Source organism: Dama dama, chromosome 30, assembly GCF_033118175.1.
Source record: "Dama dama isolate Ldn47 chromosome 30, ASM3311817v1, whole genome shotgun sequence".
NCBI classification, from domain to species: Eukaryota; Metazoa; Chordata; class Mammalia; order Artiodactyla; family Cervidae; genus Dama; species Dama dama.
Genome location: NC_083710.1, coordinates 41,052,811 through 41,066,563, shown reverse-complemented (window position 1 = coordinate 41,066,563; position 13,753 = coordinate 41,052,811). Strand labels below are relative to the sequence as shown.

General features: G+C 37.1%; 1 non-coding gene across 1 annotated transcript; it reads right to left on the bottom strand.

The window, feature by feature from the left end:
• Positions 1–4,529: 4,529 nt before the first annotated feature.
• TRNAC-GCA (transfer RNA cysteine (anticodon GCA)) lies at positions 4,530–4,602 on the bottom strand. The gene has a single exon. It is a non-coding gene; the product is annotated as a tRNA-Cys (tRNA).
• Positions 4,603–13,753: the final 9,151 nt, after the last annotated feature.

Sequence of the window (13,753 nt, the reverse complement as noted above, 5' to 3'; positions counted from 1 at the left end):
ACTAAAATTTTGGCTCAGACTTCTGAAACTCACTTTGAATTAAACGAAATTCAGACAATGTGTTGCACATGATTAAGAGGATAAGCAGAGTCATTAACTAAGCTGACTAATGGACTACAGAGTTCTAAAACTCCCAAACACTATCATGATGAAATGAAGGCATTTACTTGTTAATTTTCCTACATAGATCTTATTTTGGTAGAAGGGGATTGGATTCATTACTTTACCCAGACTTGGTATTATTGACCTGGAGTAATACTTCCCTCCTCAACCATATAAAAACCCTATCATTTGCAAGTTCCATATCATTTCAGAAAACCTGTCTTATCTGTTCTTTTTAAGTAGATACAATTGAATGAAGACTTCAGATCAGTCAACACTAGATAACAGACTTCTTTTTTTTTCATATAGAATTCATTAAACTGTATAAGGTCCCATTAAATTGAGCAACCAATAGATGTAATCACACAAGCATGAGGGCCTTATTTACAGAATACAAAAGAGATTCATGCAACAAAGTGTTTTGTTTTAAAAGATGAAATCTAGTTCTGAGAAATTACAGATTTTACAGCTCACATGTTTCTTTTACAACATTTTTCTCTACACCATAAATCAACATAGGGAAGAATTTTTTTTTTTTTTTAATGTTACAGTATTACAGTACTGCTTTAAAGCACTAAAAGCGGATTCTCCATATATATATATATATATATATATATATATAGTCATTGATGAGTTATATATGTGGAAGTGTACTATTTATAGAGGATTCTGCAAGCTAGAAGACTTTTGACACTACTGAGAAGACAAGTGCTATTGGATTCTGGATGAGGTGGCTGAAATATAAAATAAACGGATGTGAGGGAAGCATTAACAAGTCTCTAGAGACTTTATAAATAGAAAGATATTGGCCTGTTTCATAAACTGGATACACCTATTGGAAATAAGTATGTAAGAGTGACAACAATGAGTTGTGGATAGAAGTTTTGTTAGTCAATGCAGGTTAGGAAGGGCAGTGACGTAGTTGCTAAGATGGAAAAATTGCAATCAGTATAATGCTATAGAGAACTGAGTTAGGAGCGAGAAGTTCTAAATTTTAGTTCGATCTCCACACTTTCTTAGCTCTGTGAACTTTATCTGCTGATTGAAACATATGTGATCTCAGTTTCTGAATGAGAAAATAATACAGAGTAATAATTGCCCTTTACAAGATTGCTGTTATAATTAGGGATATATGAAAAATGAGTTTTCATACCTGGAAATAATTAATTGTTATGAGGTTAAATGTATTCATAACAAAGAAGTGTATCACAGAACAAGAAACCTATAGCTACTTATTACACACATACAAATGTACATACATAATTATGTTTAAATCTAATATAATAACATATGAGAATTTTATCAGTGTTGAGAGAAAAAACATCCAGTGTTACAATCAATAGGAAAACAGACAAAGTGTATCTTAAAGGTGATATTTATTAATATTTGATGAAGACAGAGAATGTATCATCTGCATTTCTACTAGAATCACTAAACAGGTAAAAATATTTCATTCATAAAGCCTTCAGGGTTTTTGACAATGTCACTCCTACAGAGGGCTCCTATATGGGCTTCCCTGGTGGATCAGGTAAAAAAATCCGCCTGCAGTGCAGGAGACTCGGGTTCAATCCCTGGGTCGGGAAGATCCCTGCAGAAGGACATGACAACCCACTCCAGTATTCTTGCCTGGAGAATCCCCATGGACCGAGGAGCTTGGCGGGCATCTGTCCATGGGGTTGCAAAGAGTCAGACAAGTCAAATAAGAGCGACTGACACAGATAATGGGGAGCAACTAAATGTTAAAAAATTACATTATCTTTCCTTTATGATTTTATTGCTTTATCTTATGTTATACACAAACAGAATTTATGTATGTTGCTACTCATTGAGCCTAATGAAGCTCATGCATTTAATGATACATTGGAACTTATCTGACACAAATGTACTGAGAACAATCCTTGGTATTTTGAATTCCTGCCTACTCCCTAGATACTCCATTGTTATAAAATTTATTATTAACATGTAATATTAGCATATATAATAAATTCTACTTACTTTAAACATTTTTTGGTAATAAATTATTCATTTCTACTTCTGAAATATTTGGTTTTATGTGCTAACTGCTAAGTTTATTAAGTAGTGTTCAACTCTTTGCAACCTATGAACCATAGTCTGCCAGGCAGCTCTGTCCATGGGGTTCTCCAGGCACGAACACTGGAGTGGAAAGTCAAGCCCTCCTCCAAGGAATCTTTCTAACCCAGGAATTGAATCTGAGTCTCTAATGTCTCCTGCATTGGCAGGTGTGTTTTTTAACCAGTAGTGTCAGCTAGGAACCATTAAAGTTTACAAGGAAAACATGCCCTTTAATTATATTATTTAGATTATAATTTTGTTTGATTTTTAATGATTATTGAATTTTAATCTCTTAAAGAATAATTTAAAAAATAGAAAATCTGAACTGGTGAAGAAGCAGTTGTTTTTTTCTAAAGAATTTTCTTAGATTTAATGCAACATCTTCCCAATTTAATTTTCAACAAATAATTGGATAATCATGTGTCTGTCACTACAAATTATTTTCATACTTTCCTGAAAAATTGAAATTAACCCTATTTTATTTTATTTTCTTGCTAAAATTAACCCTATTTTAAAGACTGAAAAATTAAAAGATGTCATAACAACAATTCAGAAGAAAATTTGCTAACTATCCAAACTCAGCTTCAAGTCACATGTGCTGTTTGTTTCCATTTGCGAAAAAAAGAAGATACAAAAAAATATCTTAGAAAGGTATAAATTTCTTAAAGAAATATATTTCAGAAAGTAAACACAGTTTACCTACTACGATTTTATATTTATATTAATTAGTTAATTTATATTTCATACTCTTATTGAATCTCCCTCTACTATAATGATACCTCTATAATAACTATATTTCTAGTTTTTAATATAAAAATTAATATTAGTGTTTATGACTAAATGTCAGAGACAAACAATTTTTCTCTCTTCTAGGGTAAATATTTTTCCATTGGGCTTAAGATTTAAGCCATTCCCCCCCAAAAATCTTTCTAAACTCTGATTTATCTGTATAAGTTAATTAAATGGCAGATACTATCAGAATAATAGATATTTTTTTAAAAACTTGAATATATGATCATTAATTCATCATATTTATCTGAATCATATGAAATAATACATTGTGCTCCCTGAAATGATGCCCGTATATCATTGTGTTGCAGAATAATTTGGTTTATTATTTTTAAAATAGTCTTTGAATATGATGTACTGACATGTTTCATTTCCCCAGTTACTTGGACATGGTTTGTGGTTTTTACATCAATCCACAGTAACCAGAAGTTATTTTCCTTAAGAAACAATAACAAATGCAATTGACAGACTGTGTTTGCTAGTGGAAACATCATTGCATTATTCTCTAATAATGAAGTAGCTAGTATACTGTCATTAATAAAAGTCTGCAACTTTTTTTAAAGTGGTATAGGATATTTGTCATAACTCAAACTGGATAATTGTCAGGATGCAAGAAAAACTGAAATTTACTAGTGATAAACCCCTAAATGGCAGAACTCTGTGTGTCTGATGCATTCAGCAGAAAGTTCAGTCAGGCAGTAAAAGCCAATTATTTTCCTAAGGTTGGGCTGATATTGATTTTTACACCTGAGGTTGTGTAGTGAGTGGTCCATGAATATATAAAGAATACATTTTCATCTGGGTCCTAATGTGGCAGGCAGATATAGAAACAAAACTGTCAACCTACAATATCCAAGAATATTTCTTAAAAATAGAGAAATGTTAAGGGTTTCCTTCCCAAAATGACTCATTAGAAATCAGAGTGAGAGCTAGAAAATAGAATCAAGACATGGAATTTTCAGATCATAGAAACTACTTATACACTGCTATGGCGTAAGTTCCTTTTCTTTTAGGTTGTCTGATATACCTCTAAGTCATAAAATATGTGCATAGTTATAACACATGTAAAAGAATCACCCAAATGCTCTTCTCCTTAAAGCGTAAGTATGAAAATTAACACAATATCAAAGACTGCAAAAGAGAACAATTTTCTTACAGATCATCTGTGTTAGCCAATCCCCCACTCCAATGTCATAGATTCATTATAAATGAGACAAGAAACACGATGTTTGTATCCAGAATTTATTCAGCTAACAATAGAGGAAGGTCTAGAATCAGTTCAGTTTTGTGGACAGTGTACTGTGTGTGTTCATTCATTTGTCTGTGCATATGGGTATTGGTGTATGCATGCAAGTAAGCAATAGTGTTTGCCTCTCTGTGTGTGGGTGTGTGCTGTGAGAAAAAGAAACAAATATATGTCCTGGACAAATAAATGGTTTAGTGAAGTTGCTCAGTCGTATCCGACTCTTTGCGACCCCGTGGACTGTAGCCTACCAGGCTCCTCCTTCCATGGGATTCTCCAGGCAAGAATACTGGAGTGGGTTGCTATTTCCTTCTCCAGGGATCTTCCTGACTCAGGGATCGAACCCGGGTCTCCTGCATTGCAGGCAGACGCTTTAACCTCTGAGCCATCAGGGAAGCCCAATAAATGGTTTACTAAGTGTAAATCACTTTTCAGTTGCTTAACTAACTGCTTCTAGGGAGTAGAACATTTTCTGCTACTTTAGATTTTTTTTTAGAAAAAAAAATAAATTGCTAATTATTATAAAGAAATCAAATAAAGTAAAACAAAATAAAGAAGACAAAAGTAAATCAGAAAATATTTATGGAAATAAAATGTTAATTATTAACAGAAGTTGTGTTTCTAATTTTTCCTCGAAGTGTGACCTTATTCAGAGTTTTATAATCCTTGGAAAAACCTACATGATGTCATATAATATTTATCTGCCATATATCTGCCATATAATATTTATCTCTATAAGGTGCTGTGTAAAGCAGTTAAGAGCATACACTGCAACACACGGCTTGATAATCTTCAACTTAATAAAGGTTGGACCATAAATATGTAGTCCAAACACTCTAGGCTTAAGTTTTTGTTTGTTTGTTTGTTTCTGTTTTTTTAACCAGCAAAATAGATATATTAATGATACCTATCTTATATTGCTGTTTTGAGGAACAAAGCAAGTGGTTTTATTTTTTTAATTATTATATAATTAAATGGAAACTTGGGGTTTTTTAATTCTTTTAATTCTTCAAAAGTTTTACTTAAAACGTGATCCATCATTTCCGTTCCATCCAGTCGCTCATCTTGTCTGACTGCAACTCCATGGACCGCAGCACACAAGGCTTCCTTGTCCATCACCAACTCCCACAGTATGCTCAAACTCACGTCTATTGAGCCGGTAATTCCATCTCTCTCATTCATTGTTGTGCCCTTCACCTCCTGCCTTCAATTTTTCACAGCATCAGGGTCTTTTACAAAGAGTCATTCATCCGCATCAGACGGCCAAAGTATTGGAGCTTCATCTTCAGCATCAGTCTTTCCATTGAATACTTAAGACTGATTTTCTTTAGAATTGACAGTTTTAATCACCTTGCAGTCCAAGGGACTCTCAAGAGTCTTCTCCAACACCAGGTTTCAAAAGCATCAATTCTTTAGCGTTCAGCTTTCTTTACAGTCCAACTCTCATTTGCCCTCACATAATAATTTACCCCACTTAATAATGAAAATTTACCCCACTTAGTAATGAATCATTTACCCTTACTTAATAATGAAAATTTAGAACTGCCATTATGACCCAGCAATCCCACTTCTGGGCATACACACTGAGGAAACCAGATCTGAAAGAGACACGTGCACCCCAATGTTCATCGCAGCACTATTTATAATAGCTCGGACATGGAAGCAACCTAGATGCCCATCAGCAGACGAATGGATAAGGAAGCTGTGGTACATATACACCATGGAATATTACTCAGCCATTAAAAAGAATTCATTTGAATCAGTTCTAATGAGATGGATGAAACTGGAGCCTATTATACAGAGTGAAGTAAGCCAGAAAGATAAAGACCAATATAGTATACTAACGCATATATATGGAATGTAGAAAGATGGTAACCATAACCCTATATGCAAAACAGAAAAAGAGACACAGATGTACAGAACAGACTTTTGGACATTGTGGGAGAAGGCAAGGGTGGGATGTTTCAAGAGAACAGCATTGAAACATGTATATTATCTATGGTGAAACAGATCACCAGCCCAGGTTGGATGAATGAGACAAGTGCTCGGGCCGGGTGCACCGGGAAGATCCAGAGGAATCAGGTGGAGATGGAGGTTGGAGGGGAGATCGGGATGGGGAATACATGTAAATCCATTGCTGATTTATGTCAATGTATAACAAAAACCACTACAATATTGTAAAGTAATTAGCCAACTAATAAAAATAAATGAAAAAAAATTAAAAAATAAGGAAATATTCTCCTTGTCCTTTGCATCTAAAACTGCAAATAATTGAGAAATATTTAAAGCATATCTTAAAATTAAGTTCAACTATTTACTTAATGCAAGTTTTAATAAACAAAATATAATTTTTCTTGGCACTTGAAACTTAGATTTTATAGAAAAATTCTTTTTGTGCCAACTTAAGTGATGATTCCAATATGTGTATATTTATGCTGGTTAATATTAAGAGACTATCATGTTTTTGTCACCTGTTTAATGGCTCCTTCAATTTACTGTCTGCAACAGTTCCAACAACACAAGAGAAGACTCTACACATGGACATCACAAGATGGTCGACACCGAAATCAGACTGATTATATTCTTTGCAGCCAAAGATGGAGAAACTCTATACAGTCAGCAAAAACAACACCACTGGGAGCTGAATGTGGCTGGGATCATGAACTCCTTATTGCCAAATTCAGACTGAAATTGAAGAAAGTGGAGAAAACCACTAGACCATTCAGGTATGACCTAAATAAAATCATTTATGAATATACAGTGGAAGTGAGAAATAGACTTAAGGGACTAGATCTGATAGACAGAGTGCCTGATGAACTATGGATGGAGGTTCGTGACATTGTACAGGAGACAGGAATCTAGACCATCCCCAAGAAAAGAACTGAAAAAAAGCAAAATGGTTGTCTGAGGAGGCCTTACAAAAAGCTGTGAAAAGAAGAGAAGCTAAAAGCAAAGGAGAAAAAGAAAGGTATAACCATTTGAATGCAGAGTTTCAAAGAATAACAAGGAGAAATAAGAAAGCTTTCCTCAGGGATAAATGCAAAGAAATAGAGGAAAACAATAGAATGGGAAAGACTAGAGATCTCTTCAAGACAATTAGAGATACCAAGGGAACACTTCAGGCAAAGATGGGCTCAATAAAGGACAGAAATTGTAGGGACCTAACAGAAGCAGAACATATTAAGAAGAGGTAGCAAGACTACACAGAAGAACTTTACAAAGAAGATCTTCACAACCCAGATGATCATGATGGTGTGATCACTCATCTAGAGCCAGATATCCTGGAATGTGAAGTCAACTGGGCCTTAGAAATCATCACTAGGAACAAAGCTAATGGAGGTGATGGAATTCCAGTTGAGCTATTTCAAATCCTGAAAGATGATGCTGTGAAAGTGCTGCATTCAACATGTCAGAAAATTTGGAAAACTCAGCAGTGGCCACAGGACTGGAAAATCTCAGTTTTCATTTCAATCCCAAAGAAAGGCAAACCCAAAGAATGCTCAAACTACCACACAATTGCACTCATCTCACATACTAGTGAAGTAATGCTCAAAATTCTCCAAGCCAGGCTTCAGCAATATGTGAACCATGAACTTCCAGATGTTCAGGCTGGTTTTAGAAAAGGCAGAGGAACCAGAGATCAAATTGCCAACATCCACTGAATCATCAGAAAGGCAAGAGATTTCCAGAAAAACATCTATTTCTGTTTTATTGACTATGCCAAAGCCTTTGACTGTGTGGATCACAATAAACTGTGGAAAATTCTGAAAGAGACTGGAATACCAGACCACCTGACCTGCCTCTTGAGAAACCTGTATGCAGGTCAGGAGGCAACAGTTAGAACTGGACATGGAACAACAGACTGGTTCCAAATGGAAAAGGAGTACGTCAAGGCTGTCTATTGTCACCCTGCTTATTTAACTTATATGCAGAATACATCATAAAAAACGCTGGGCTGGATGAAGCACAAGCTGGAATCAAGATTGCCGGGAGAAATATCAATAACATCAGATATGCAGATGACACCACCCTTATGTCAGAAAGTGAAGAAGAACTAAAGAACCTCTTGATGAAAGTGAAAGAGGAGAGTGAAAAAGTTGGCTTAAAGCTCAACCTTCAGAAAACTAAGATCATGGCATCTGGTCCCATCACTTCATGGCAAATAGATGGGGAAACAATGTCAGACTTTATTTTTCTGGGCTCCAAAATCACTGATGATGGTGACTGCAGCCATGAAATTAAAAGAGGCTTACTCCTTGGAAGGAAAGTTATCACCAACCTAGACAACATACTAAAAAGCAGAAACACTACTTTGCCAACAAAAGTCTGTCTAGTCAAGGCTATGGTTTTTCCAGTAGTCATGTATTGATGTGAGAGTTGGACTATCAAGAAAGCTGAGCACCAAAGAATTATGCTTTTGAACTGTGGTGTTGGAGAAGACTCTTGAGATTCCCTTGGACTACAAGGAGATCCAACCAGTCCATCCTAAAGGAGATCAGTCCTGGGTGTTCATTGGAAAGACTGATGTTGAAGCTGAAACTCCAATACTTTGGCCACCTGATTCGAAGATTTGACTCATTTGAAAAGACCCTAATGCTGGGAAGGATTGAAGGCAGGAGGTGAAGGGGATGACAGAGGATGGTTGGATGGCATCACTGATTCGATGGACATGGGTTTGGGTGGACCCCGTGAGTTGGTGATGGACAGAGAGGCCTGACCTGCTGTAGTTCATGGGGTCACAAAGAGTCAGACATGACTGAGTGACTGAACTGAACTGAACTGAAATGAACCAGTTTCTTCTGCCATATTTCCATAAGATATAATAAAGAGATATAATAAAGTCTAGAAATTAAATTTAGAGAATGGATAGAATTGATGGCAAGCTAGTTGTGCACAATGCATGTGTTTTAATAATTTTATAAACTCAAATTTGTATATTTTGATCAACACTTCTACATTAAATATTTACATACATCGAGACATTTAAGGAAAGTTTTTACATGTATTCCAAGCTTTGTAAATAAATGATTTAAGCCTTTTCAAATATTTTTGTATTAGTAATAAATTTTAAAAAATCCTTTACTCATACAAGAAATGCAGTTCTTAAATGGTTAAGCCATCTTTAACCTTGAACTTGAATCTCCATAGTTAAAAACAAACAAACAAAAAAAACAAATCTCACATATTGTCTTTTTGTCCATGAGTAACTGACAAACTAGAACTTGTGGGCCAAATCCAATTTCATGCTTGTTTTTGGAAAAAAAAATATATATATATATATATATATATATAGAATCAACTTCATTCATTTGGTAACATTTATTTCTATGATTGCTTCTATGCACTACAGGAACATGCAATAGAAACAGTCTGGTCTAAAATATTTACTATCAGGCCCTCCCTTTATGGAAAGTATCAAGAATACAGAAAATTGTTTTAACTTACTTCAAACTAGCATAATTTAGTACAATTTACCATAATTCCCCCCTATGTTCTTATGTACACACACATGCATGCTAAGTTACTTCAGTCGTGTCTTACTCTATGACCCCATGGACCACCAGGCCCCTTTGTCCATGGGATTCTCCAAGAAAGAATACTGGAGTGGGTTGCCATTTTCTTCTTCAGGGGATCTTCCTGACCCAGGGATTGAACCCTGGTCTCTTAAGTCTCCTGCATTGGCAGGTGTGTTCTTTACCAATAGTGCCACCTGGGAATCCCATATCATCCTAACTACTGTATCCAAATACACATTTTTTTCTCACCTATTATCCAAAACTCACATGGCATCTGTTACTTTGAACTCATTCAGTGGCTTTTGAAACATGGACTGTGTAACAAAGTTTAGATACTTTGCCTTTGTCCATAAGATCCATATGGTTTGGCCCTTTTCAATGGCCCGGTCTCATTTTGCCTCTGCTACTTTCTTGTCTGGCCTTCTTTGCACATACTGCCCTTTTCTACTTGTTTCCCCATTTTTATATCTTCTTTTGTTAACTTCTCTTTACTCTGTAAACTGCAGATCTTTCTTTACTCAACAGTCTGGTAAGCATACTCATAGCACAGTTTATCTTTTTAGTAGCCCTTAACCAAAATTGCTGTTCGGTGATATTTATTTTATGATGGTATAAAGCACATTCATCCTGGTAAAATTAAATTACATGAGGGCAGAGAACCTTTTCTGCTTGTCTCATTTTTACATATTCAATACTTAGTATTGTCAGGTACACCAGGCTTCTAAAGTAATTATATACTGAAAAGAGAAATAGAGCCTGTTTCAGTTTTACCAATTTATTTCCCAAACAATAAAACAGCCTGATAATTAAAAAAAAAAAATGATACAGATAATCAAAATGAATCATTCTTAAAACTTTCACAGTGAAAACTAAACTTGAATATGCATTTGAGATGATCTAAATATGTAAAGTGAAAGTGAAGTCTCTCAGTTGTGTCCGACTCTTTGCGACCCTGTGGAAGGTAGCCTACCAGGCTCTGCCGTCCATAGGATTTTCCAGGCAAGAATACTGGAGTGGGCTGCCATTTCCTTCTCCAGAGGATCTTCCCAACCCAGGGATTGAACCCAGGTCTCCTGTATTTCAGACAGACACTTTACCGTCTGAGCCACCAGGGAAGTCCACCTTATTTCAGATGAGTAAAACTAACTGAAACCTGTTTCACACAATTAGCTAAAAGAAAGATAATAAGAATAATTCAAAATCTTGATTTCCCTCCCCCCAAGAAAGGAAAAATAATTACATCAAGCAGATTGCTTAATATAGAATTATCTCATTATACATTATAAATTCTATAAACAAATGGAATGTTAAGCAATCCAGCTGCTATTTCCCACATTTCTTTAGACATGGTCTTTTGATAGGTCTTTAAGCTAGAAGATGATGTCAGAAATTCCCAAGATAAGATGGTAAATATAAATTGGAAATCAGAATTTCTAAAATTATCAGTAGCAGTTAAGGGAGGAAGGAGGTAGTCATGATTAACCTTTAAAAATGCCTTCTGGCTCTGAGAGTGTATGAAAGTTTGAGGAAGTTACCAAGGTGCCTTGGTAACCAGGCCCCTACCTACATCTGTCATATTCTAACTAAACCTCAGTGTGGCAGAAGTTTAGCAAATAAAATCCTGAAAAACTTCACCAATACATCATTTAGTCTGAAAAGGAATAAATGAAACCTATCTAAAATAGAAAGAACCCGAAACTAGAAATATCATGAGGGGGTCACAGAACCCACCCCTGCTGATTTGAAAGGATATGGACAGCTTTCCCCACTGGGAATTCTTCCTGAAAGCCCCTGGACTTGCCCATGCTATTCAGGATGGCACAGATAGCTCCCCCCACCAGGAAACCCATCAGCAGGTGCAAGGAGATTTCATATCATTCCAGGAAGACACAAAGATTTCCTAGTACTAGGAAATCTGTCAGTGGGTGCTGGGACCTGCCCCACTGTACTGAAGAGTGCAGATAGCTTCCCCCACTAGGGAATTCTCCCAGAGATGAAGGCTGAAACCACAGCTGAGCCCCAGGGACTATGTGACTAAGACAGAAGAGCTAAAACCTTTCCGTGTAGAATCATGAACTGCAGAGTTACACCTCTGATGACAGCTTCATAAATTCAGTACCAGCTAAACATCTGAAAGGATAACAGGTGCTCTTGAAACTGGGATGAGTCTGACTTTCACAGCTGTGGGCTCTGCAAGCACAAATACGTTGGGGTAGGGCCAGACCGACTGTGGGGAAAACTGGGTCCTGTCCTGATGGGCAGGGTCATGAACAGTAAATCTTTAATCCAATTTTCTTTTGATGGGTGGGACTGTGTGTCCCTCCCTGTTGTTTGACCTAAGACCAAACTATGGAAGGGGCAATGAAGATAATGGTGACCTACTTCCAAAAGTCCCATGCATGCACGGCTTCATTCAGTGCCACCGACCTTAGCAGACCACTGCTGACCCACACCTCTGCTGGAGACTCCTGAACACTCACAGGCAAGTCTGAGTCTGTCTTTTGTGGGGTTACTGTTCCTTTTTTCTGGGTCCTGGTGTGCTCAAGGTTTTATTTGTGCCCTCCAAGAGTCTGTTTCCCCAATCCTGTGTAAGTTCCGTAATCAAATCCCACTGACCTCCAAAGTCAAATTCCCTGGAGGTTCTTAGTCCCCTTGCCAGATCCCCAGGGGATTGAGAAATTGAGAAATCTGATGTGAAACAGATTGATAAATCTGTTGTGGGTCCTAGAACTTTCTTAACAGTACAAAATTTCTTTTAGATAATTATTCTGCAGTTTGTGGGTCATCTGCTTGGTGGCTCTATGCTGGGGTTAATGTTGACCTCCTCCAAGAGGGCTTATGCCACAGGTTGTGTGATCCAGGTCTCCTGCATTTAGAGCCCCTGCCCCTGCGACAGGCCACTGCTGACCCGTACCTCAACAGGAGGAGGTACCTTCAAACACAGGTCTGGCTCAGTCTCTGTCAGTTCTCTGGGTCCTGCTGTGCACAAGGTTTTATTTGAGCCTTCCAAGCATCTCTGGCTGGTATGGGGTCTGATTCTAAACATGATTTTGTCCCTCCTACTGTCTTGCTGGGGCCTCTCCTTTGCCTTTGAATGTATATATATATATATATATAGGATCCAACATACTCCTTTTGATGGTTGCTCAGCAGCAAGTCACAATTTTGAAGTTCTCTCAGGAGAAGATGAGCACACGTTCTTCTACTCTGCCATCTTGTGAATTAAAGATCTACTGAGTATACCCTGCCCATCAGACCAAGAGCCAGTCCAGTCCTCCCCCACCCCCACCCCAATAAGCTCCCATATCAAGAAGCCTCCATAAGTCTCTTAACCTTATCCATCAGAGGGCAGACAGAATTAAAACCATAATCACAGAAAACCAATCAAACTGATCATATGGACCACAGCCTTGTCTAATTCAATGAAGCTATGATCCATGCAGTATAGGGCCACCAAAGACAGACAGGTCATGGTGGAGAGTTCTAGCAAAATGTGGTTCACTAGATAAAGGAATGGCAAACCACTTCAACATTTTTGCCTTGAGAACCCCATGAACAATATGAAAAGGCAAAATGATATCACACTGAAAGATGAGCTCCCCAGGTGGCAGGTGTCCAATATGCTACTGGAGAAGCGTGGAGAAATAACACCGGAAAGAATGAAGAGATGGAGCCAAAGCAAAAACAACATCTAATTGTGAATATGACTGGTGATGGAAGCAAAGTCCGATGTTGTAAAGAACAAAATTGCATAAGACCCTGGAAGGCTAGGTCCATGAATAAAGGCAAATTGGAAGTGGTCACACAGAAGATGGCAAGTGTCAGCACTGATCATTTAGGAATCAGTGAATTAAAATGGACTGGAATGAGCGAATTTAATTCAGATGACCATTGCATCTGCTACTGTGGGGAAGAATACCTTAGAAGAAATGCAGTAGCCCTCACAGTTATCAAAAGAGTCTGAAATGCGGTATTTGAGTGCAATTTCAAAAATGACAGAATGGTCTCTGTTCGTTTCTAAGGCAAACCA